This window comes from Argopecten irradians, chromosome 12 (assembly GCF_041381155.1).
Source record: "Argopecten irradians isolate NY chromosome 12, Ai_NY, whole genome shotgun sequence".
NCBI classification, from domain to species: Eukaryota; Metazoa; Mollusca; class Bivalvia; order Pectinida; family Pectinidae; genus Argopecten; species Argopecten irradians.
Window position 1 is genome coordinate 28538516 of NC_091145.1, and position 27519 is coordinate 28566034.

General features: G+C 36.1%; 1 protein-coding gene across 9 annotated transcripts in view; it reads left to right on the top strand.

The window, feature by feature from the left end:
• LOC138336806 (plasma membrane calcium-transporting ATPase 2-like) overlaps positions 1-27519 on the top strand; it is a 135770-nt gene that overhangs the window by 35503 nt on the left and 72748 nt on the right. For 7 of the 9 annotated variants that reach the window (XM_069286393.1, XM_069286387.1, XM_069286394.1 and 4 more), the window contains one exon: positions 22078-22099. The gene's annotated coding sequence lies outside the window, so the exon portion shown is untranslated. Of the gene's footprint in view, positions 1-1111; positions 1231-22077; positions 22100-25197; positions 27479-27519 lie in introns of those variants that run through there. The other 2 variants (XM_069286390.1, XM_069286391.1) reach the window with 2 other exon arrangements.

Below are 27519 nucleotides of genomic sequence, written 5' to 3' on the forward strand. Positions count from 1 at the left end.
ACCCTGATTTTCATAGAAGATTTGTTGTGTTTTCATGGTGGCACTGTAAGAGCTTCTATCGGAATTACATAAATAAGGAATTATATATAAATTTCATATATAGAAAAGGCTAGGGAACATTGGTTTTTGTCATGAAGTTGGTCATTTTCTAAAGTATACTTGCAAAATGGTCCTGAAGGAATAATATATATAGATTTTGCATGGTAATAACAAGATTACATTACCTTTTACTTGGAACTCAACAGTGACACATATTTTGTTGCGATGACAGCAGTGTCTTCTTGAGTTTTGTTTCTACAACAAAATTTAATCAAGAGTTTTGTCCCTTTTCTCAATTTACCTCTAATTTTATATTCACCATAAACTCACTGTTGTTGACATTATACCATTAGTCTGAGACTACTCAGACTACTATTGATGTATCATCTTTAATGATTGGTTGTCTGGTAATGGCTACTCTGTTGGATCCTGTTTTGTGGTATGATAGACTAAATTTTGAAGGTTGTTTTTCAAGCTCTATTTAGTCGAGATTTGAAGGAGTTATGACATTTAGCAGTGACCATAGTTGACGGCACACTATTCCAGTTCTCATTTATCAATTAAACTTCAAGGTCATTTGTTATTGTGTATTGGAGTCAAACTGTTACCTAGGATGCTAACTTAGGTCAAGGTCAAATTAACATTGATTTTGAAATAAATTGTTTACAGAAATTTTATTGACTTTCTAATGAATGTGCCAACACGACAATATATTAGTTATAGAAAAAAACATATAGTGATCAGACAAACTTTTCTACCTGACAATTGTCAAGACTATACATATCGGCCAAATATTCACTGTCTTTGACTCTGATATTTATATATCAGATATTGATTATGGTCAAGATTTTAATAAGAAATTGTAATTAGACAAATGGGCTGTAATTGTATGAACCAGTATATATATATATATATAATCCCCAGCGTTTCCGCTATATACATATGTGCACACTGCAGGGTAACCCGACTGGCATTAGAGTCTCGGGTTGAGAGATCCATAATGTATTCCAATACGATTCTGGCTGGGCTGTGCTTATGTGTGCTAGCTCTGGCTCTAACCAAGCAGGAAGCAGACTAGCTACAGCAGCTGATGAGGGAGAGAGTATCGTGGAGTTACTACACTGACCTAATCCAATGACCTTGGACTAAAGCAAGGTGGAACACAGGTGTAGGCCCATTAATACTACACAGGTATGTAGTCGGATGTAGTATCTTCCTCGCTCAGTCTATCGCTGGCTGTAGACACTTCTACATGTACATCAGTGTAAGCATGCACTTTTTGTTGATTTTTCCTGACTTGATTTCACAAATAATCATTGGGAGTATCACTGTTTTGATGAACAGGTTTTCATGTTTATTTTCACTTCTTGTAATTGGCGTAGAAACAAAGATTTAAAACCGCAGAATTTGGATTGTTGTACAGACCCCGGTGAACTGGTATAACCATTAGTTTGGATCTGAAAGAGTAAGTAAGCAGAAGTCAGGAGAGTGCTTGTCTGCTAATTAGCTTGGCTAGTTGGACGTGTGTGTGTTATAGAAACGAAAAGTAACCTGGTTCTGTAGGAGCCGGTTGAGAAACCGTGCTGAAGTGACTGGATTAACAGCTGTGTGAAGCTGGTTCAAGATTTATTTGGAGGTTGGCAGACGACAGGAAGATGGGTTGTATAAAAATAGAATCGTAGTTAGTCCTTCATTGGTTCAAGAACATATATCACTGTACTGTTCAACATTACATTATATGTTTCTATTCTCTACCATTTTATATTACATCATATGTTTCTATACCATTTAACATTACATCTTATAATTTTACTCTTTACCACCTTACATCATATGTTTCTATACCATTTAACATTACATCTTATAATTTTACTCTATACCACCTTATATCATATGTTTCTATACCATTTAACATTACATATTATGATTTTACTCTATACCACCTTACATTATATGTTTTCTGTTACAAAATTATATTATCTAACCAATTATATGTTGTATAGAATTTATCATTATTATTCCTAAATCTTTACTGAGTTAAATTATATCATTATATTACATTATTTTTACTATATTATCTTTTACTGACTTTGTTGGGCCATGGTGGCAGAGTAATTAAGGTGTCCTAACATATTACCACAAGCCATCCATTTTGGGTCGGCGAGTTCAAATCTCATGTAGAGCAGTTACCAGGTACAGATCATTGGTTGGTGGCTTTTCTGTACTTACTCTGGCTTTCCTAACCTAGCACATCCTTAAATGACCTTTGTCGTTAAAAGAATGTAAACTAATCAAGCCAAACTCTCTACTCTGCTACACTACATCATCAACCTACTCTATGTTAATCTATCCATTCAAAATTTCAGTAAAGCAGTAGTTAAAGGTATTGGCTGAGTAAAGTATAGGGGATACTATTAACCATGTTAACTGTTCTACTCATCTTATTGGCTGAGTAATGTATAGGGGATACTATTAACTGTTCTACCTCATTGACTTTGAAATTACTGATAAAATGCATTAAAGATGAACATAAAAAAATGATTAAAGGAATGGCTTTTAAATTAGATTATACTTATATATTATGAAGATTTTCATAAATGATACTGGGGAGATGATTCAATTAAATGTTATTAAAGGTTAACATGAATGTATTAAAATTTGATACCATATAGAAACATCTTCATAATTGAATTGAGTACAATTTTATGGGTAAATTGAGTATAATTTTATGGGTATTTAAGCTTCAAAGTTGGTTTAGTGAAATACTTTACAGAATTTGATCATTTGATACTTTGATAATTTACTAGCTGGTGCTTAAAATGTGTAGAACCATAATCACAGTGTTATTTCAATTGTCAATGTCATTGATACAATAAGGCTACTAACCAAGGTGTCCAATATTGCTCCACATTCAAGTCCTTAATGCTTATAAATATAGTTGGAAGATGGTGTAACATTCTATTAACTGTTTGAAATCCTATAACAGCCAGGGGTCATTTAAGGATCTGTCAGGTTTTTAGGTGAAGAAAAGGTGGAGTACTTGGAGAAAAGCCACCAACCAGCGGTCAGTTCTTGGCAACTGTGCCACATGGGATTCAAACTTGCATCCCAGAAGTGGAGGGCTTGTGGTAATATGTTGAAACATCTTAACCACTCGGCCTCTGCAAGTAGTATAATGGCAAAGGTATTGAAGATGCATAAACAATTTAATGCCTATCATATTACCACAAGCCCTCCACCTCTGGATTGCAAGTTCGAATCCCATGTGGCACTCAGGCTTTCCTCCACCAACAAAGCTGGCACGTCCTTACATGAACCTGGCTGTTAATAGGACGTTAAACAAATAAAACCCAATCAAAGATTCCTTTGACTGATATCATTTGTTGAAACTCTGGATAGAGTCCATCGCGGGTGACCAGGCAGCTCAATTTGTAGAATGTTTGGCCAATGTTCAGAGGTTCTGGGCTCGAGTTAACCCAGTTAAGCAGTGTTTTTTCTTCTCGTCTCATCACATAAGCCGCATTTGAACTCCTCTGGTTCAAAGACTGGAACAGTTCATTATGAATTTTCATGGATGATTGATTTAATGTATAACGAAAGCCCAATTAAATTTTAACATTCTAGCCTTTTCATTTTTTAGAGTTATGTAATCATCAGTCTTGATCTTGTCTGTCGACACCCTAACTTATAGAGTCTTCTAAGCCATATGGATTCCATATGTAATTGCTGTGTTTTTGATACGGTCTGAGCCAGGGTATTATGTAAACTGGTAAATTGCTGGAGATGAAAAAGTGATTACATTCGATCATGGAACACATTACAAAGACATATTTCTATCAGAATTCCCATCAGTTCCCCAATTATTTCATAAAAATGGTAAACGCTTTGTGTGTACACTGGAATATTCCTTGCTGATCTGTTGTAAACATGATTCACACTGTGTGTTCATCCAGTACATACCAATATCTAGGAGTCAAGGGTCTATAGTTCAGACATAGTGTGCTATTCTATACTAATGCAATGTCTATTTTCTCATTGCTGCCATCTCACATTGTACAGTCAAACCTGTCTATAAAGACCATTTAATGGATAAAGAAAATATACGGGTCCTATTATGTTAAATACTGGCCATTTAGAACCCATGAAAGTGGACTTCTTATGGAGTTGGTTGTTCTGCAAAGGTTGCCCCATTAAGTTTTACTGCAAGATGATTTCATGAATAGAATCAAATTTAGTGCAAGACAAGTTAATTAAAACAAAAAAAAATAGAGGATTATTAACGGATGATTGGGATGATGGCATGCAATATCATAATTAGGTAGTAAAGTACAATATCGGCTGATTTCTTCAGTAATTGGTTTTTACTGGATTCACTACCCTCCAGTTCTAAATATATCTGTACTGCTGAAACCATGACTTCAGTTACAAAAGAATTTTAAAATAACTGCTTTTTGGTTGAAAGATAGGAAGTTATATAGCTAATTTTGCTGTTGAAATATGGTAGTAAAGGCATGCTTTTATCCCCAGGGGAAAAGACTTCAATTGTATTCAGAAGATGGTCGTATTTTGTGTGAAGACTCTTTTGAAAATGCATTAAGGATATTCATGAAGCTTAACAGTTGATGCCATTAAAATGTTGGTATTCAGACATTTTAGCTTTAGATAGAGAGTTCTTAGCTATTTCTACTGGCTACAAAGAATTGCTGGGCTTGGTGCTAATTCCTGAAGTTTGTAAGCCGTTCTCTACATCAATCCTTTATCTGTTGTACAGGGAAGATATTGAACAGTGAGTAGAAAAGGGTAGAAACTTTGGTGTTTTCTTTCTAATGCCTTCTTTCTCTATTGAATGGGGGAAAGTATCAGATGTAGGAGTCTAGGGAAGATATTGGATATTTAAGAGAAAAGGGCAGAAAGTGAGGTACTCGGGTCAGTTTGTAGGGTTTTGTGAAGGAGTTTATCATCATTATCAAGGAAAGTGAAGTGTTAGGTGAGTAGAATAAAAGTGGTTGTGGTTGAGGGTAGGGGAAGGGAGGGGTAAGGTATGTGTGTGGTTGAGGGGAGGGGAAGGGAGGGGTAAGGTATGTGTCTAGTTGAGGGGAGGGGAAGGGAGGGGTAAGGTGTGTGTGTGGTTGAGGGGAGGGGAATGAGGGGTAAGGTATGTGTGTGGTTGAGGGGAGGGAAAGGGATGGGTGAGGTATGTATGTGGCAGTTTGGGGCTCATAAGCTGTTTTGGAGGGTACATGGCGAGAGATCAGTGTACTCTAGATATACCTGCTCCAAACAGTAGTGCGTAATGTTTTGTAGTTACCTATCTGTAATGAGGGTGAAATTCCAGGGAAAACAAAGATCAAAGTACAACGATGCTGTGTTTCTAAATAACCTCTGTAGCATGTGGTCTTCCCTGGAACATAGCAATGCTCTACAACTAGCATGACTAGCTACTACTGCAGCTAGGTTAAAGCACAAATTGTAAAAAGTTCTTGGGATATTTAACATGTGGCACAAGAACAAATTCAGGAATAACTGCAGTTTTCAAAAAAAAAAAAAAAAAAAAAGAAGATATTTTATGAATGTCAATCCAGAGTATAGCTGTTTGACGTTATTGGACTTTGTTGAGAATACACAATACAATAAGACCTGTCTTTCTATCAAATCTACCTGTTGTGATCAAGGTTATCAAGGTCATTGGTATTACAGAAAAACTGGGTGCCAAATAAGATTACTCACACGTAGAAAACTAAAGTATTTTTTTCAAAATTTTAGCAAAAAGATTATAAGCGAAACAAATTGTTTAAAGGGACAATTCACTCAGGCTAATTCTTTTACATAAGCAAAAAGCAAAATATGGCATAAATGTATTGTTCTACATTTCTTATGAAATATATAATATAAAATATTGACAAATTCCACGTCATTGTTTAGTATTTTGATTAATATCATTGAAATACCAAATCGTTGATCAATACGATTAAGTAAGTACAATATGGACGCTGTACCCATACCCAAGCCAAAGTCACGCATGTTAAAAAAATAAACTACATAACCACTGAGAAGGTGATAAAATGATTTTTAGGCAAGACAATTCACCTAATAAGGTAAACACACTACTCTCAGAGAGATTTGAGCAGTTCTAGACAAAAGTTGCATTACTCTACGAGCTAGGGACAGGGTTCAGCATACAAGTAGTTCGACCACAATGTGAAATGGCGGACAGCGAGCGAGTTTGAACATTTACACATATGTCACAACCATGGGCTTTTCAGGCATATTTCCATTAGAACTGGATTTTTCCCGATAAATGTACACATTTTAATGTTCTCTTAGACTGAATTGTCCCTTTAATAAAAGAAATATTATGTTTTGGTTTTGCCAGAGATGACATTTTACTTGTTGTTTAACATCAGTTTAGGTGAACAATGTCTGATTGTTAAACAGTATCAACACAATATGTCTTCAAATATTCAAAATTAGCTGATTCTAGATGTTGGTCCCTGTTTTATCATAATGATACCAGGACGTAGCTACTGCTGAGCATATCAAATATAACTATTATTCGTTTTCCCCCCCGATTAGTTGCCTACGGTGGCCATCGAATCAAAGCAGAGCTGCATAAATATACAATACAATGCACTTTTTGAAGACAAGAATTGATAATATGCTATAAATGAATGTAAAATACTGCTGATGTAGGATATTTTGATGCAGGTATCTTAATGATCAGAAGCCTAGCACAGACAAGGGCAGCAATTGTAATCATTGAAATTAAATCCTTTAATGTGTCAGGATAGATGAAACTTTTACTTGTCATGTTGGTTTAGGCAAGTTTGACACTAATTTTACTCATTGTTTTGTATTCTGTGCTTAAGAAATCTCAACAGTTAATCTGAAGTCTTCAATTATTTGATTATTAGCTGCAACGGTAAAAAAATAATGCAAATCATCATACCATTGATAAAAGGTTTTTACGTGATGCTATCATTATGACAAAGATTTTCTGATCTGCTGATCGAAGCAGGAGGTAATACAGCAAAAAGTTTCAATGCATAATTAATGAAAAAAGGACTACAGTTTTGACGTTAGTTAAATGAGCTGTTTGTTTATTCCATCGAGACTCATATTGATGATGGCATTTACGATGCAGTAAACCGTAACCATATTAGATCTAAAAATAGAACGACTGAGATTACTATCGAATTACAGAGTTCTGCCGCACTGGAGTGTTTCAATATAACAGTAACATGTCAGAGTCGAGTTTTGTGACACCGATACCTAAATATCAGAGGTAAAACAGAGGAAATGTCACACATTTGCTGGGCTTTCTATCACACCGTCAGCAATGACTAAGAGAGTGATTGACTGCAAATAGAATGTTCCTGAGCAGGTGGACCATAAAACGGCACTAAGACAGTCCGGTGTCAAACCATTTGTACTTAACATACTACCAAGGACACGGTACTCGTGTGATAGTATACAACTTTAAAATGCCATGAGGCAAGATATTTTACGTCATTGCAGATTGCAAAGAAAATGTTTGCATATTTTATAAGGCGCGGGTAACCTTGTTAACAGGTTTTGTGTTGTTTAGAGATCTGTATGTAAAATTGGTAGCAGCTTGTAGCTGTTTACGCAGATGTGAATGCCAACATTTAGGTAGAATTTTTTAAAAGTTTTTTTCTCTCCTCTTTTCTCTCAACAAAGGAACAGTAGCTGATGCAGATAGTACACATACCCCTATACTGAAATGTAAAGATTTACCATGATTGAATGTCAATTAAAATTATAGAGATTATGCTTGTATGAGGTAGCACTAAAAAGTAGGTCAGTATGCTTCAGTGAGACACTATAAAGTAGGTCAGTATGCTTCAGTGAGACACTATAAAGTAGGTCAGTATGCTTCAGTGAGACACTATAAAGTAGGTCAGTATGCTTCAGTGAGACACTATAAAGTAGGTCAGTATGCTTCAGTGAGACACTATAAAGTAGGTCAGTATGCTTCAGTGAGACACTATAAAGTAGGTCAGTATGCTTCAGTGATGCACTATAAAGACAAATTACCAGCAGTCATGTTGTATAATGGACAAGCTGACCCTTTTAAATATCTTCATTAAGGTGTTGATAGAATGTCAAAGTTATTGTGTATTTGATTAGACATTGAAATGACATTGCCACATACAGCTCTCATAACATGAATTTAAAGATTTATTCTTAAAGTTTCCACATTGTATAGATTTTATATGTTTATACACCAGACTTGACCCAGGCTAATCAGTCTGATATTGGATACTGAACATTGTTCGTGAAATAAAACTAAACTTCATGTGACGGTGAATTTGTTTCCGCTGTGATATTAATGGCAAATACAGATGATGGATTTGTGGCTCAATTTGAAATCTGGAAGATCGTTAGCACAAATAAAGAGTCAAGTGTTGGTGGCCATGTTTGGATGGATTTTGAAATGAGTTTGGAGACATCTGTGTTGAATCAGTCACTTTCCTTTGTGCACACTTAGCTGACCTCGGACAGCAAATACTGCACGTGACTGATGGCTCAACATGTTAGATGGCAATTTCCTTGCACACATTTCATGTTTTCCCCTGACATTTGGTTTCAATCTTCTTTTGATCCTGATGAATATTGAACATGGATATAAATTGGTCAATTACTGGAGTTCCGTAAATGAATTCTGTTATGAAATGCTGTAATTCCTCTGGTGCCTTTTAAGATCCAAGTTATTGTCAGAACTCATTTTCAAGACTTGTCTACATGTTATGCGATGTCAATTATATTTCCCACTGCAAACTCCGATATTCGTTTTATGGCCACCTGCTTTGTTAAAATTACTTGTTGAGCCAAATGAGACATATGCAATGATATTTAATCAAAGGATATGTTTTCAAGGTCATTTTATAGAATGTTAACAATGGCATAATTTTGATGCCATAGGCAACATTGATATCATTTATAGTTTATAATTTTAGCTGAAGTATCTCATTGATATTTGCTGTAAGCTCAAAAAAGAGTTTCTACTAGTACAGTATACAGCAGAACTTGTATGTCCAAACGGGATGTGACATCATGTCATTGGATGTAGATTTTACAGGCTGTAATGATTACTCTAATTCTAGAAAGAAATTACCATACAATAAAGTCAGAATAGATTGGAAACCAAATTAGACCAGGGCCAGTTTTGATAGGTTGTATTGCATTTGTACTGTAGTATAAGTATTGTGGTATCAACAAAAGCCCTCCAGACAAGAGGAGGGGGTGGGACCATGTGTAGGTATACATTGGTAATAATGGAGGTTATAGTGCCAGAAGCAGGCCAAGATGGTCAAGCATATTAGGGCTACATTCTCAGCATGCCAGACCAGTCTACATATGTTGGATGCTGTTCAAATGTAGACAATGCAGCATCATATATATCATATCACATACTTAGATAGGGAGAAAGGTTTGTATTTATATGTATACAGTCAAACCTGTCTATAAAGACCATGCAAGGACCAAGCAAAAACATGGTCTTTATGACCAAATGGTGTTTATACACGGCACAAATGGTGTTGAAATTGACCACCCAGAGAAGGTGGTTGTACTAAGCAGTTGGTCTTTGTACAAAGGTGGTCACTAAGGCAGGTTTATATTTGCTCAAGAAGCAGGCAGTTTCGTTCGGAGGTTAAGGAAGTCTGAAGAATCATGTTTTGTTTATTAGGATACGTCTGTTCTTGGATGATTGACAAATGTCAAATTATTGACCTTGTATTGGAGATCATCAAAAGTTTAAACCCAAATGGTCTTACATGTTAAAAGATCATCAGGTATTATAATATTTGGGATCATAAAGGTCACAGGAGTCATAGAAATGGAATAGATTGTATAGGATTAAATTAAGTGGTACATTACAAAAGAAAGCCTTCACAGAAAATGAATACCTACTTTGTATAAAGGAAGGCAACAATTAGAATTGGGGGAAATGTAAAAAGTATTGGTGGAAATACCAAGTGAAGGAGAGCAATTGAAGCTGACATTGTTTGTAGTTAGGATAGGGAGGTAGCTACTGTTGTCTGTTTACTTTGGTATGATTAGTCTCTGTTCATTAACGCAGGTGCAGATGAAGCTGTAGGCTTCTCTGTCAAGGTGACGTGCATGTCTGATGTGTATTGTCTGTATTACTTCTCGAACTCTTCCCCTCTGCACACTAACTTTCTAGGTCTGTTGCTATAGGCAATCCTCCTGTATGCTTACACATTTTCTGTTATTGCCTTTCTCTGGCCAAGGTGCTCCAGTGGAAAGCAGTAAAGTTTTAGGACAGGATTTGGTATTCTGATTGAATTATTGAACAGTGCTTTTAGGTACGTTTTCCTCGACAAAATGATATTGCTGACTGGGAAAGTTGACTGACATCTGAGGGAATCTTCATTGCCAGTAAAAATAAGCACAAAACGACATTCCTAAACCATCTGTAAGAGGATACAATTGCTGTTTGGTTTGGATGACTTTCAAATTATTGGCCTGCTGCAAGTCAAAGTTTTATTGAATATTGCTAAACTGAGATGTACTTCATATATCAATCAAATAAGCTTTTGTCTATTTTTGCCTTGGGTCTCCGAACGTGTCTAAATTTCTATTATAAGTCTGGATGGAACAAATAACAATAACCGACAACCATTTTGAATTTCCACAGTTGAAGTTTATAAATTGTTTTCTCTATTTCTCTAATAGAACTAAATGGATGTTACCAAAATTATGTTTGTGCAGGTATTTTTTTGCTCCTTTTAGCCGTCAAGAGAAATAAAATAAATCTAATACTGGTACTGATATGGATCAGATCTTTCAATGGTTGGTGCCAAGATTCCTGCTAAATCACCATAGTAACTTTAATTTCTATTGAAAAATTGGTCTGTGGTGTGGCAGTACTCTTGTCTATTTGATTGAGGCTATGAGGGCTGATGAGCAGGACCCATACAAATATCCTGTAGCATTGCTAGGAAAGGCCTTTGAATCCAAATTTGATGGAACTGGTGGAGAATCGTGGCTGCTTTATATAGAAACGAACAACTGAATTGCAATCTTTTTCACAAGTTGCTAATTTGTGCGAGAGAACCAAAATATTCCTTACTGGAGTTTTATTGATTTTCATTGAGGTCTCAAAGATTGCTTCAGAGTATTGCTTCTGAATTGCTAAATGTCTCCACTAGGATGGAGATTTCTTAGAAATCTGTGGCAAATGGGATAGCAGGAATACGTCAATTGTACAGAACTCTTTTGTGATGTAAAGGAAGGAAAAACCATTGAACTAGAATTTAGTTTGGTCCTTGAATAATGTCTCTAACATATGTCTGGTGGGTTCTGTTTTCTGCTTGGGTGATTAAGCATTATGACAAATTAACATCTAATTGTCTATTTTGCATCTTTAAAAATGGAAACAAATTGCCTTCAGTGAGCGATTCTAATTAATTGCCAAGGGAGGTAACCCAACATTATCTTGTAACCGATCCTTTGAAGGAAAGTGGATGGTTTTAATGTAAAAGGGTTGCAAACTTTTGTTTAAAATTCAATGAATAGCATTAAAGGAGATGTTTACGACCTTTGGAATTGGTAAATGTGTTGTTATGGAGAGCGTACTCTCGCCCTATTGTTTTCCTTGTCGGATGTGAAGTCTGTACATCCACTATGCGCAGGTTCCAACTGCGAACATGATACAGGAAGTCACTGTCTTGTACCGTTTAATAGATTTCGGCCTGATTTAGTGACACCAACCTTTCAAAAATAAGAGATATCTATCGGTGATGTTCTTCTGTAAATTAATAAAAGTACAGTGACATTAAACAGTGTTAAACACATTCATTTTGTGTAAACTTCTAGTGGCGTATCATACAAACTCTTGCATTGGTCACGATATTCTAAGCATCTGATTGACTTTGGAAACCTCTGGAACAATACAATGCGAATCAGGTTTATGTAGTCAATAAAAGAAAGTGACGAAACGGATAACTTTTAGTACCGGCCAATGACATTTACAGTGTTACTCAGCAGATTATATTTAATTTATTTCACATCCTAGGTCCTAGGTATACATAAACTTTGTACTATCGCTTACTAACCCCAGTGACCATAGACCGTATTTGCTATGGTTCTAATAAATATTTTTAAAATCACCCAGCCTTGCGTAAGAGAAACAGAATAAAAAAAAAACATTATACAATATCAGTCCGGGTGCCTGAGTTCTAGATCTGATGTACCCAGAAAGGCATTCAAGCATGACACAGGTAAGTCACCACTCCACAGAGACTGGACAGTGCACGTAGCGGATGACTATTTTGAACAATGAAACAAGTCTATCGTATCAATATCAATAAGATAACAAATAAATTTCTATGTAACAAAGAACACAATTAACAAAGTTCAAAATAATTTCACATTTATAGTTTCAATGTCGTAATTTAAAGGAAATCATTTATTACAATGCATCAAGGACATAAACCATCTACCAAGGATAATGATCGATAGTGCTACGTACGTACACCTGTTGCCGAGGATGATTTCATATAGGCTTCTGAGTATATATGTATATCTGCAGGTTATTCATAAATTAGGTGTTACAGTTATATTTACATATGCCCCTATATAGTCAACGGGAGTGGCGTTGCGTTCAAATTAGCGTAAACGCAACGACGTATGAATACAAACCCAGAGTAGGATCGGACTACTTCTAGTTCACGCTTCGGTAAGATTTTGCGTCATATGATAATCTAAATTTACCTTTTCACAGATGACAGATTTGCTTTGAATTAATAATAAACTAAAAAACGATTTCGGTCTTCTATTTGTCTCAAGACTAATCCTTCGGCGGCACAGACATCATGCTCGTCATTAGCCTAATCGGTTTGCCTACTGTATGAAGTGTAAACAAAGTTTCCTCGTTGTCAGATTCAAAATAATAATAAAGAGTTGTTATTAGATCCAATTAAAATGTATTTGACATTAAAAACAGAATATGTGTTAACGGTAATAAACAACAAAAAGAATTGCTGGTCAAGGCTACAACCAGGGGTTTTCTCGGGAATGTTCGAGGAATTCCATAGTTACGTCAGTCACACACCATGCAAATATTTGTCTATCATCCGTACAATGAAATAAAAGCTGTGACTTTGAAGAATTTAGTCTATATTGCTTACGTGAACCGATACATACATTGCAAACATTCAGCAGCTCAAAAGTTGTACCATTTGATCAACAGGCTATTTCACAGTTACTTTCCTCAGTTGAAAATCAAATATGGCGGCTCGCTCCACTTCGGACCGCATCACTACCCTGACAACAATAATACACCGGTAGTTGTTCCGCTAACGCGCTACATTGAATATGTCTGTATCCCATTGCGTTCATACCACCTTTAACGCAATCAAAATACTGTTCAATCTCTATTTGTACGTGCAAAATATCTCACCGCACAAGCCTTATGCATGTAGATACATATCGTTCTGGAAATTAAGGTTTTAGGAAGCAGTTAGTGAGCACTTTATGTCTAACAGACATATTTCTAGTTTGTTTTGAAATAAATCTATAACTTCTGAATGCCATTGTGGGAAGATTTGTACAAAAGAATGATAATAAGGACAAATTGATTAATCTATTTCAATAAATATCATCTTAGTTGTAATAATTACTGACCAAATAAACTTGAAAGTGGTTTTGAATTTCCATGTCTTTTCAGCTCTTTTGTGGAAAAATATCTTCTTTGAATATAGCTGAATTTTGTCAATATTTTATAATGATGACAGATATCTAATCAAGAACTCCAATTATTTTCCATTTTTCCCCCTTAGCACAAACATTTATTTGTCATTATTCTGCATATTTTCTTGGATTATTCCTTAAATTAACAAGAGACATATTATTTGGACATGGGACTCATTTCTGCTTTAGGCAGCTAGACAAGCCGAGCTAGACTACCCAAAAGCACAGTTCTATTTGGTCTTTACAGAAAGCTATTCATACAATGGGACACAAATCAAGCAGTAAAGCTAGACATCTTATTGTGATGTTTAAGTCCTTTTACTTACGTCTGTGAATCATTTGCTGTGATTGTACACTTAACATACAGTTGTGCCTGTGTGATGTGAGTTCTGATCATGAAGTTTAGGGGTAACATAAGGGACAGTAGGATGTGACCCTTTAACATAAACCAGGGATTAAATATGGTTAATAAAGTGAGGAGGTCGGTTTTATGTCAGGTTCTGTGTGGTATATGGAAGGTATGGGGGCCGATTATCATATCAATGAGATGTTGCTGGGTTGTTTGGTAGGGTGCCATCACAGCTGATCACAGCATTTCTTATACTTACCTTGATGAGGGTATACATTTACCTGAATGACTATGTTTTAACTGAATCACTTTGTACCAAAACATTTCATTCTCCCGTATGTCACACATGGCAAATGTTGCATTGTATAAATGTTTATGTCCCCTCAATGAAATGGAGGCTATATGTAGTGTTGCTCATATGTCTGTTGCATTCCACCACATCACATTGTTTCCAATTTCAGGTGGGAGTATTTTTGTCCTGCATATATTTGGTGTCTGGGAATTATTTCAAACAAATCACTGCAAAGTCGCAGCTTTCTAAGAAGCTTTTAAATATGACATTGGTACTGTACGTACCTATACTTTTAAATTGGAATGTGTCATTCCTGTCTCAGTGTGTCTGTTATAAATAATCATAATTGAAGATCAAAACAACTGATCCTTTCTGATAGTAAATGGTCAAGGATGAAAATGTCATCTTTTTTTTGGCGTTGTCATAGGAATTGACTTATTTGCTATTAAAATGAACAAAGTATGAGCCATATTGGAAAGCAGCTAACATTGATATTTTGTGAATGAACCACATCAGCTAATACTATAACCATCTCTTTCATGTCTTTGTTTTGTTGTATAATCGGTGTTATATGAGAAATATGCACTGCAGCTTTGACACTTTAATGTGTGTTTGATGGTAAGAGTCTGATTATAACAGCGAGTATATAAATACCTTCCTTTATATATGAATCTATTTTTGAAGTTCAAATAAGATTTCATAAAAGAAATTTCTATACATAGAAAGTAATCAACGCTTTAAGAACTATACATAATTTTAATAATGGTTAAGAAATTATTTTTTCATGACTTGACACCTAAAATATTTCTTACGTCAATGCTTTTTTTGTGACCATGAGAAATAGAAAACTGACAGTAGATTTAGATTAATTGTTTTGTTTGTATGTCTAAATATAGCAGAATGCTTATATATTTGTAATATATTTGTATTTGTAATACTGGAATATTTTTCATAAAAAATCATGGATATTGATAGGGATATAGAAGTCAAATTCCACCATATGTTGATCTGGGAATAGTCAAAGGTATTGTCGCCATATATTGTGTAGAGGTAGCTCCATATGTAAATGGATTAAAACTGGTTGTTAAGTTGTCATTGTCTGGACATGGTGGTGGCCAGTCCTGACATTTGACCACTTGCCTTTTACCTCTGGACTTTGAGTTCTATGACAGACAGTGTTACAGTTTCCAGGTAATAACAATAGGTTGGTGATTTTTTGTTGGGATATCTGGCTTTCATGCCTAGCGTACTGTCATAATAGCACTCAGTCAGCCATATCTTTACAGCCTATGTTACAGTGTCCCAACATATCACTACAAGTCCTCTACCTCTGGATTGCGAGTTTGAATCCTTTGTAGGGCAGTTGCCAGGTACTGATTGCAGGACGGTGGTTTTTCATCGGGTACTCCAGCTTTCTTCTAACAAACCTGGCACGTCCTTACATGACACTGGCTGGTAATAGATGTTAAACTAATAAAACCCAAACACACAATCTCCTTCTAGTCTTATACTTCTAGTAGATCTGCCATTTCTACCTTCCTAAGATGAATGCAAGACATGGACAACAAATTAAACCTGGTGAAGGAAGCCTTTCACCACTTAAATACTCCATCTGCTTCAACTATAACTTAGCCTTGCTATAATCTGCATCAGATGCAGTGTGCAGTCGTGTTTGTTTTTCTTTCTCCCAGATCTAAATGTTAGGATGTGTATGTTTATACTGGAGTGCCTTGGGTCCTCAGGTGATGATTTGTTATATCTTTAAATATATAGCTCTTCTCCTACCACGCAAATCAGACAAGGTTAATTTTAGATTTCTTGTGATAAATGTAAATAATTCCATTCCTTGCGCATTAATTTCTTCTTGTTTTTTAGTTGCTTTTTCGAATATGAAAAATGGGATAAAAATCAATCCTTTTTGTTTTTCGCAGTTTTCAGATATTAAAATGAGACAAAAATGAAAATTTATGACTATATAATAGAACTTAAAGAAAGGAAAATATTTTTCCAAATCAAATTCTTGTAAAACGTTTTACTTCAAATCAATCTCAGCAGGAAGACAGAACAACCAAGGACGAAACGTTGGATTTGATGAATTGAATTTTTTTTGTTATGTAATAAATTTTTGTTTTCCTTTGCCCCCTCTTTTCTTTTGGATCATTACAATATTGGCAAGTTTATCTGTCTTATGATAGCTAAACAGGATGATGTGTCATATTTTAAGGGAATCATATTTTTATCTGTATTAGTGAAAAAGTTGTGAGACTATCAAGGAAATTAGAATCCTAATGTTAGACAGTAAAGACTTCCAAGAATAAACACTGAAGAAACAATAGAAGCAAATTGACCTTCAACAGATCAAAGGCACGCCAGATTCCAACAGAACTCTTCAGCACATGTTTTATAGCTTTTGTTTACGGCAGTAACGAAATTTTAATGTTACAAACTGGTTCTGATAAAATAGTTTACGACGGCATAAGATGTAATATTACGGAGGTTTAAACAATGTGTTATTTATGTAGGCAGAGCAAGAATAGATTTAAGTACCATTAGACCGATTGTTTGTCGAGAACTATTTTTAAATTCCTTTATACTTTAGTCTAAACATAGTAGACCATAGGGGCCATTACGGAGTGTTCATGACGAAGGATCTTGCTCCGTCTTGGATAGTATATGTAATAAAAACTGGTAGCAAAAAGAATAGAATTATAACCCCTCATCATAGGGAATGGAAAAACTGTAATCATCCCTTTATCCTTCAGTGTAACACCAGTGAATATATTAGCGGTAAGTTGATATAACTTGTGCTGAATCCCTTGGTTTTGACATCAGTATTTGTTTAACTATAAACAAGGTAAACCAAACCTCAGCTTTATTAAATCTTTTGAATATTTGATCACTTTGTAGTTAAGTAATTTTTGATGTGTTTAAATTTGGCAAGTGAAAGATTAAAACTAGCTTTATGACCTTGAAGATCTTTTAAGGAATTTCAAATACACTTGAAATTATTCAGAAACATAACATCAAGTTCTATTTATAGTGAGGCAATGTTGGTCATGGTTCAAGGGTTAAAATGTCAAGGTCATAAAGAGAAAGTGGTTAAAAGAGAACCTCAAACTTGTTAAATGATGTGCGGGCAACCGAGAATGAAAGTGGATGAAGGAAGGATAAATAGGAGATTGGAAAATTTATGACAAGTCAACGGATAAAAAGGAAGAAGTAGCAAACTTCGACAGAAGGAAAAGAAAGAGGAAAAATAAATACAACTGGAGGCCCACAGTGTGAATGGATGTGGGAGGAGTGAGGAGTTGGCATGCTTTCCACTTTTTATCTTGTTATCCCACCTGATTACTACAACACAACATGTAGGGGGTGTAAGGGCCAATACTTATCTGGTACAGGAATATCCAGAAACTCAACCGACCGTGACTACTCCTGACGGAGAAACCTTCCTGTAGCTTATGATGCAGATCATCATCATCCCTCTTGTGTATGTCAATCCCGTGACCTTTTGACATTCAATGTACTGTTACTGCATATATACGTCAATGGAGTTTTAAGTCGGAGGGTTGAAAGATGTATGCCAGGCTATTGGAATGTAGAATATTGTTATTTTGGTGTTCACGCTAAGTTCCTACAAATGAATAGGTAATGAGAAATTTGGATAGCTGCCCTTGAAATTAATGTCTGTTTATTTTTAGATTTTTATGTGTCATTCAGTGATATAGTATTCTTCTGAATGCTTAGTTTGGTATTTTGCAATAGATTTGCTATTTGATATATGAGTCCTGATTAAGTGTTCATGGGTACCAGACATCTAGTTTGTATGAATTGTATGCGAGAAATTACATCTGGGTGCATTAGCTTATAATCATGAAATCCTTTCGACTGACAGTGTTTTGGACTGAAATTGAATTTGTGATAGATTTTAGCCGATATAATACCTGATAATGTCTTCAGTTCTTGTGACAAAATTTGTGTATGGAAACTTTGTATGTGTAAAACCCAATCAATCATTCAAGGAGTGTTGTATGTTTCAGACCTTGAAGAAAACGTCATTCAAATAACTTGATATTTGATCCAGGATCAGTAAACTGTCACTGGTTATGTTACAAAGACTTTATAGTTAAATAGTTTTGTTAGATAGATGGCGTATACAAACTTCACATCACTGCTGGTCTCTTACATACACCATTGTTACTTTGTGAACCTTCTTCGATCCATTTGGGTGCCACCCTCCGATTTTTGTTGTGACATGATGGGGCCGACTACAAAGTATTATTGATGTAAGACTGTATGTTCTGGTGAGGCAGCTAGCAGGATAGACTAAAATAATGATGTAATTTTGTTGTTGGGGCCCAGGGAACTATCCATTTTCATTGTCTCTGTCCTAATGGCATTTTAACGTAACTGCAAAGGAAACAAGCCTAAGAATAGTCTGTCAGCAGCGTCAATATTAGCCAGCCTTTATTTTAGCCTGGGAGCTCTCGATTAGCTAGGAAAGATGGTGGTGTGTATCTTGGATTATGTGAATGGTGCTGATCTGATATATAGGATTATTGATGGAAGTTGTATATCCAATAATAGAAGTGTATGTAGAAAGGAGGCAGTGTGAGGGAAGTGTAGTTTGGTTATTGAAGAGCTTTGATGTCCCTAGTGGAGGGCAACCACTTGGTGATGTCTTAAAGGGTAGTTACAAAAGGCATGATGTAATAGACAAGGGCAACAACTCTTATCTGATCAATAAGAGTCTGATGTCTTTGAGGTTTGATTGGTTTGATAAAGTTTAATGTCTTATAACAGCCATAGTCACTTAATGATGTGGCAAGTTTATAGGTGGATGTAAGCCTGAGTACCCGGAGAAAAAACACACCCAATCGTTCAGTAACTGGCAACTGCTCCACATGAGATTATCTTGAAGGACGATGATAACATTGTAGTGATATCTTGTTCAACAATGACGTTATGATCTTAATAGTATCTCAAATGATATGAAAACATATTAGAAAAAATCTGTTTCCATAGCAATGAAATCAGGGATTCTGATAGGTCAAATTAGCATGTAGTTGGTAAAGAACGAGGAATATTGAGATATGCTCAATAACTTGGTGGGATTTCTGAAAGATTAGCAGTTAATGCAATGGATCTGGATGTTGTGTGTTAAACTTGGAGGAGGCATGGTCATTTCAGACAAATGTCATTTTTCTAGATTTCATCAGTTGTTCAGTCCAGTTTAAGCTGTTTATCATGACACTTACAGAATGCTTCCCTTGATCTGATGAAGATGTGAGATTGTGTGAAATCTTAGGCTAGACTTCCTTGAATTTTACAAATGTCTATAATGTGTAAAAGTGCAGTACCAAATAAATCTTCAAAATAAAGTGTTTTTTGTGTAGGGTAGAACCCCTGGCCAGCTGTAGTAACTGATTAGGTTGTACCATTAGGTGTGTAGGTCTGATCACTGTCTTGAGAGATATGTGTCTGCTGGTCACTGTCTTTACAACAGGATACATAGGGCCTATCTAACTCATTCACACCTGAAATTCCAAAATGGACTATTCCAACCTTTGAACTAGAAGCATCTAAATGTGCCTTCAGGGGTGAATTTGTTAAGTATAACATGAAATGTTTGTGGGTATTTTCTTTCTTATTTTAGAACTTTAAAATCATTTTGTGGAGTGGAATTATTCTTGGTTAGCTAATGTCATAGTGCCTTGATAAATGTATGATAACAATTCTGTTGGTTTTATATTTGTGGTTCATTGGCAACAACGAAAACAACCAACATTTCATGTTATACAGTAATTTACATTTCAACCATGTAGTTAAGTTTATGAGAGGCAAACATCAATATTTCTGGATTAAAGGTAAATTCTTATGATATTTGGGGAAATTAAGTGCAACTTTCTCATATATTCTATCTTTAATAATTGTATTTGCTTTGAAAAGCGGAAGTGGTTGAAATCTTTTAATAAATTGAGTTTTGAAGAGCAGAAGTGGTTGAAATCTTGTAAAATGAGTGACATCCTGTAATCAAAATTTGAGTTGAAAAGCATCAGTAACCCTGATCCTGTACTGTACATGTTAAAACTGCTGACAGATCACCAATAATACCACTGTCATATTGGTCTCAAAAGACAAATGCTATTTGATTTATATACAATGTATTGTAAATATGAGGCGCTATTCCCTTGTGTTGTTGGCCTGCCAGCTACACTCTGTATCATTCTGATGAAGTACCAGTGGTTTTGACTGTGATGTTGGGGTTTATGATGGGATCCTGGTGTTGAATGGTGTCAGAAAATTGTTTCTGTTTCAGCCAGTTTATGAGGTGAATTTTGAAACTTTCATATAAACAATGATTTACTGAGTTGCAATTTTCTGAGCAGTCCTGTACATCATGTTTTAATGGATTATGTGCAAACTATAGCATAAAGATTTATGAAAATAAGTTTGATTTTAAGATTGAGTTTAGTGAAGTTGTTGATTGTCTTCTGAGGATTGTGACATTATTTTTTTGTGATTTTGTCACCATCCATAGAAGGTGGGGCTTATCGTCAGTAAATCATACTTTACCCACAGTATTTAGGTATCTCGAAATCCTTGTGTTATACCATTCATGGTAAATTGTTGGTGTGATAAGAACAATAAGCGACGTTTGATGTGTGTACTGTTACAGTTAGTGTGTAATGTATGGAACAAATAAGGGAGTGATTGGGAAATCTTGGTGTACTTAATTACTATAATATTTACGGCATCATGTTTTAAGTAATATGAACATGTGCTTACTGTGATATTGGTGTCCCTTGGTGTACTTATGTGACATTTATGGTATAATATTTGGTAACGATAGGCGAGTTATGACCAACCCTTGGTGTACTTATGTGACATTTATGGTATAATATTTGGTAACGATAGGCGAGTTATGACCAACCCTTGGTATACTTATGTGACATTTATGGTATAATATTTGGTAACGATAGGCGAGTTATGACCAACCCTTGGTGTACTTATGTGACATTTATGGTATAATATTTGGTAACGATAGGCGAGTTATGACCAACCCTTGGTGTACTTATGTTACATTTATGGTATAATATTTGGTAACAATAAGCGAGTTATGACCAACCCTTGGTGTGCTTATTGTAACAGTTACAATAGTAATAATGTTTGGTAACAAAAGAGAGACATGAACAACTTTATTGTATAATATTTTTTATAACAATTAGAAAATAATGAGAGCCTCATGGTATGTTTATTGTCTTATTTACGGTATTATGTTTGGTATTACGAGCGCCCCTTGACAAGGTTGTAAGATGAGGTCTGATGAGAAGTGTCCACACGTTGATGAATCGTGTTGGCCGTATAAAACAAACAGACATTGACATATAATCAATGTACCAATCATCCTAGGATTAATCCTACAGACAATCTGTAGCTTTAGTATATATCTCAAAGTAGCATTGGTATACCAACCTCCGGCAATATTATCCATGCTTATAAATGCTAATCAATTCAATGTTCTGGACGCTCACCATGATAACAGTTCTTTTAAATTTGAATTTGCATGACCATGTGAATTTGATTGATATTAAATATTTTGGAAATGCTGAAATTAATGATGTGATCAATATTAATTGTTGTTATTTGTATCTTTCAGATAATTCATGGCACAGCTACAGGTATGTACAAGTCATTTAATTTGCTTATTTTTGCCATTAAACTCAAAATTTATTTTGAGATGTAAAACCACCTGGATGGGATGATTTACTTTCGATTTTACAAAAAAAATTGTTAAAATTCGACGTCACAATCTTTGGAAGGTGTGACTATCAACGGAAAATCAAACTTATTCATGTCACTTGGGTATATCCCTACTTCCGTATCAAATTTTTCCTGTAATTACTTTAAACTTGTGTTCAGACATCAGCGGATCCATTGGTACAGAAATTCTTCTTATCAATTGAGAAATGAATCCTCATATAACAATCTAAAATAGAAACAAATTATGGGACTGGTTCATCATTGGAGCTTCATGGAAATATTGGAATTCAAAGTATTAATTCATTCTCCCCTGAAAACACATTTAGGTTGTTCTAAACCAAAGAATAGACCAGTCCATAATGGAATTCCAGGGGTGAATAGGTTAATTTGTTTGTAGTATTTGGACCGTTAATTAGGGGATGGAATATGAAAACTGGCCATGAATTTGTAAAAGGATGAAGTCCTGTCCTTGACAGACAGGCCACTGGCATCAGATGTTGTCTGGCTGAAATTCTGAGAATTTTCTACTCCTCGCTTTTAAATATATATTATAATTTATAATCAGTGGTATATGTGCCTGTAAACAAAGCTTTTTTTTTTAGTATATTTGAAATGTTCCATGAGTTACCCAATTTGACATTGTTTGAATGATTAAAATCTTGTAATTGGCAGAATTGGACAGGCTAGTTTGACATCTCCCATATGATCTGAATAATGTTAGTTAACAACTGTCAGTTAATCTTTGATCCAACTCTTGAACAGCAATGCTGAATGTACGCTGTAAGTTCACTAATCAGTGCACACAATACTATGCTGCAAACTAGTTCAGACAACAGCAAATGTATGCTATTGTGAATTTAGACAGCATGGAGGCTATGCTGGAATTTATGATTTTTCTCAGAGTACTTAGGCTTTCTCCCACCTTCTAAGCCTGGCTCGTGCATATTAACGCCTGTTATCACCAATAGGATTTTTTTATCACTGCAATATTGCAATCAATTGTTAATTTTCAGTTGATCACATATATAGTAGTTGAGGGTATTATTACAAATTCATGGTGGTGTAAATGTCATTAATTAATTGGTGGTCAATAACAGACGACAGGGCTGTATTTATCATGCAAAAGCAATAACTTGTGTACCATTTGGGATAATAAGGGAGGTAACTGTTGATGGCGAATTATATTCTCTGTAAAACATCTAACTTCACAAGGAAACTGATGAAGATGTCCTTATTTTGCATTAACAAAGCACTACTTGACATTTTACAAATTTATCACATTTTGGAAAATTGAGGGGATTAAAATTTTGAATAAATGGACGAATGGGATTTGCATCTTTTATGTTAAAACTATTTTTATGGTTAAAACCACCAGTGATAAGGTATTAAATTTTGACAACTGCAAACAAAGCGGATTAGGTTATCTTGATTTCCATGTCTTGTCAACATTATCTTGACAGGACACTTAATGTGTTGTTACAGTGGTCTTACTGTATAACATCCTGATGGATTTTATTTTAGAAAGGTGTTTGTTGATTTACGATGGCTGTAAAAGGGGTATTTAATTATTATACCTATATTCTTACCTTCTAACAAATTCTAAATACTTTAGTTCTAAATAAAAATGTCGAAAAAGTTTAAATTCTGAAATACTTACGATGGTACCAATCAAAATTTGGAGACAATTTTGAGAAGTATCTGGTTAAGATTAAATTCCATTCCTTGATAAATATTTTGGTGTTATTTTGAAAAGATGAACTTATAGATTGTAATTGTAACTGCCAGTTTGGTAAGTAAAAATATGTCACTATTGCAGCATTTGTTTGCAATGTCTTTTAATGTTTAGAATTATATATTGTTCCATAGTAATAAAACAAAATGAAATTGTGTACCAGAGAAATATGAACTTCAGAAGTATTGGATTTGACATTATCTGTAACTTTTGACTTGTAAAATTTCACCGTGGCAATAATGGAAATAGATCAATTATTTGATGGACTGCTAATTTCATCATGTGACATATTGGTCGTGTATCAGTGCAGGACTTGACTATAGATAAATTTAACGTACGCTGTTTCAGTAGGAAAAGTCATGAAATGTCTGATTTGGCCTCTCTATCATGACAGCGGAATTCCAGAAGAAAATATAAAATAGACCCAACCATTTTTTCTCCCTCAACCAACCTTTTTTACCAAAGAAGGATTCTGAGTGTTGCCATGGTAACATCACAATGGCTGCAGTACTAATTGATTGGGCGCTCCAAGGTGGCTGGATCTACAGAGCAAAGGCTGTGATTACCTCTGGCCTAATGTAGCAGCTTTAGGACATTTTCAAATGAATATTCCACACGAGCCTTGATGTCTTTTAGCCAGGCTATATTCAGAGTTTTTGTAGATGTGTTTTCAGTCTATATAGAGCCTGCCACATCGATCACACCCAGCACACTGACGACAATTTATTTGAGAATCATGTAACACTCATCAGACTTTCAGACAAAAATGGCAATCTGTGCCACTGTTTTTAGCTCACCTGGTCCGAAGGACCAAGGTGAGCTTATGCCATACCGTGGCGTCCGGCGTCCGGCGTCCGTCGTCCGTCGTCCGTCGTCCGTCGTCCGTCCGTCCGTCGTCCGTCCGTCCGTCCGTCAACAATCGACTTCTTCTCCATAACCGCTGGTCGGATTTCAACAAAATTTGGCTGGTAGCATCCTTATGGGCTACTAACTGAAAATTGTACAAATGATGGGGCTGACCCCCCAGGGGCCTGAGGGGCTGGGGGCCAAAAGGGGTCAATTTGGCTATTTCCATATAAACGACTTCTTTCTCTGAAACCAAGCATGGGATAGCACCCATAATGCAATGGTAGCATCCCTATACTGGGTGGGGATTCAAAATTGTACAAATGATGGGGGCTGACCCCCCGGGGGCCTGTGGGCGGGGTCCAAATGGGGTCCATTTGGCTATTTCCATATAAACGACTTCTTCTCTGAAACCAAGCATGGGATAGCACCCATAATACAATGGTAGCATCCTTATAGGGTGGGGATTCAAAATTGTACAAATGATGGGGCTGACCCCCCGGGGCCTGAGGGGCGGGGTCAAATGGGGTCAATTTGGCTATTTCCATATAAACGACTTCTTCTCTGAAACTAAGCATGAGATAGCACTCATAATGCAATGGTAGTATCGTTATAGGGTAGGGATTAAAAATTGTACAAATGATGTGGCTGACCCCCTGGGGGCCTGAGGGGCGGGGTCAAAAGGGGTCAATTTGGCTATTTCCATATAAACGACTTCTTCTCTGAAACCAAGCATGGGATAGCACCCATAATGCAATGGTAGCATCCTTATAGGGTGGGGATTCAAAATTGTACAAATGATGGGGCAGACCCCCGGGGGCCTGAGGGGCGGGGTCAAATGGGGTCAATTTGGCTATTTCCATATAAACGACTTCTTCTCTGAAACTAAGCATGAGATAGCACTCATAATGCAATGGTAGTATCTTTATAGGTTGGGGATTCAAAATTGTACAAATGATGTGGCTGACCCCCGGGGGGCCTGAGAGGCGGGGTCAAAAGGGTTCAATTTGGCTATTTCCATATAAACGACTTCTTCTCTGAAACCAAGCATGGGATAGCACCCATAATGCAATGGTAGCATCCTTATAGGATGGGGATTCAAAATTGTACAAATGATGGGGCTGACCCCCAGGGGGCCTGAGGGGCGGGTCAAAGGGGCCAATTTGGCTATTTCCATATAAACAACTTCTTCTCTGAAACTAAGCACGTTATAGCACCCATAATACAATGGTAGTATCCTTATAGTGTGGGAATTCAAAATTGTGCAAATGATAGTGCTGACCCCCCGGGGGCCTGAGGGGCGGGGTCAAAAGTGGTCAATTTCCATATAAATAACTTTTTCTCTGCAACTTAACATGGGATTACGCTCATAATGCAATGGTTACATCCTTATAGGGTTTGAATTCAAAATTTTGCAAATGATGGGGCTGACCACCCGGGGGCCTGAAGGGTGGGGTCAAAAGGGGTCAATTTAGCTATTTCCATATAAACGACTTCTTGTCTGCAACTAAGAATGGAAGAGCACTTATAATGCAATGGTAGCATCCTTATAGGGTTGGGATTTGAAATTGTACAAATGATAGGGCTGACCCCCGGGGCCTTAGACGGCAATAGATGCGAGGTCAAAAGGTCAATTAGGCTACTCTTTTCATATAAATTGCTTTGTCTCTGAACCTATGTATTGGATAGCATATTTGTATGGTATCAATAGCATCATTGTATGGTTGTGATTCAAAATTAAACTTTGGGAGTCAATTTTGCTTATTTTTCTAATTGTCTGAGTCTTGTGATAATTACTAACAAAAAACCAGGTGAGCGATACAGGCCCTCTGGGCCTCTTGTTTAAATCTCTGACTACTGTATCTATATATATTGTATATATTCCATATATGATAGATATCTATAATTAATCAGTTCATCAGCTGCCCTAGTGTTAGTTGACAAGAGAATATTTGCCTGTGACATCTATAGATCCGTGAATGTCGGAGGAAGAGTCAGATGTGGTTTATCCCTGTTCTGTTAGGCAGGTCTGTCTATCCTCGTGGTTAGCTGATGAAGACAACATAATGACATCATGATGTGATTAGTGTATACTGGCCTGCACACAGCTGATGACCATACTGTGTTGTTGGAAGCTTGGACCAGTCCATGCTGTTTGAAAAATCCAGTGGCCATTGCTTACCACCACCATACATACCATTATAGATTATCAATATGTGATTCCAACCTAAAATATCAGAGTGTTAAACAATATAGCTGGCTACCTGATGTCACTGTAACATATAGGATTTACTGGGTCACTACCACCACTCCACTGGACACTGTGATCACACCACTGACCACTGGGGGTATTCTGGATTATTATATCAGTGAGATGATGTGGGGGTCTGTGTAAGACGCCTGTATGTACTGGTTAACACCACACTGTGCAGCTATCTATCTACTGTAGAGAATTCCTAATACTGGCTGGATACCATTAACATTTTGTGTGGATTTATAATACTACTGTGTGGAGGGATTATTGTGGCTCTGACAAAACACATATGGTTGTGGACATGGAGAGATGTGGACTCTGTAATGGTGGCACACCGATTCCACACTAAAGTCTTCTGTTTGTGTGTGTGAGGGTGTGTGTGTGTGTATGGATGTTCCCTGGCAGATAATGTGAGGAGGATCACTACATACCATTCCAGTAACATTTTCTAGTTCTACACATCAGGTAGGCCTTTCTCCTTGGTATACAGGGATTATCATCTCTCA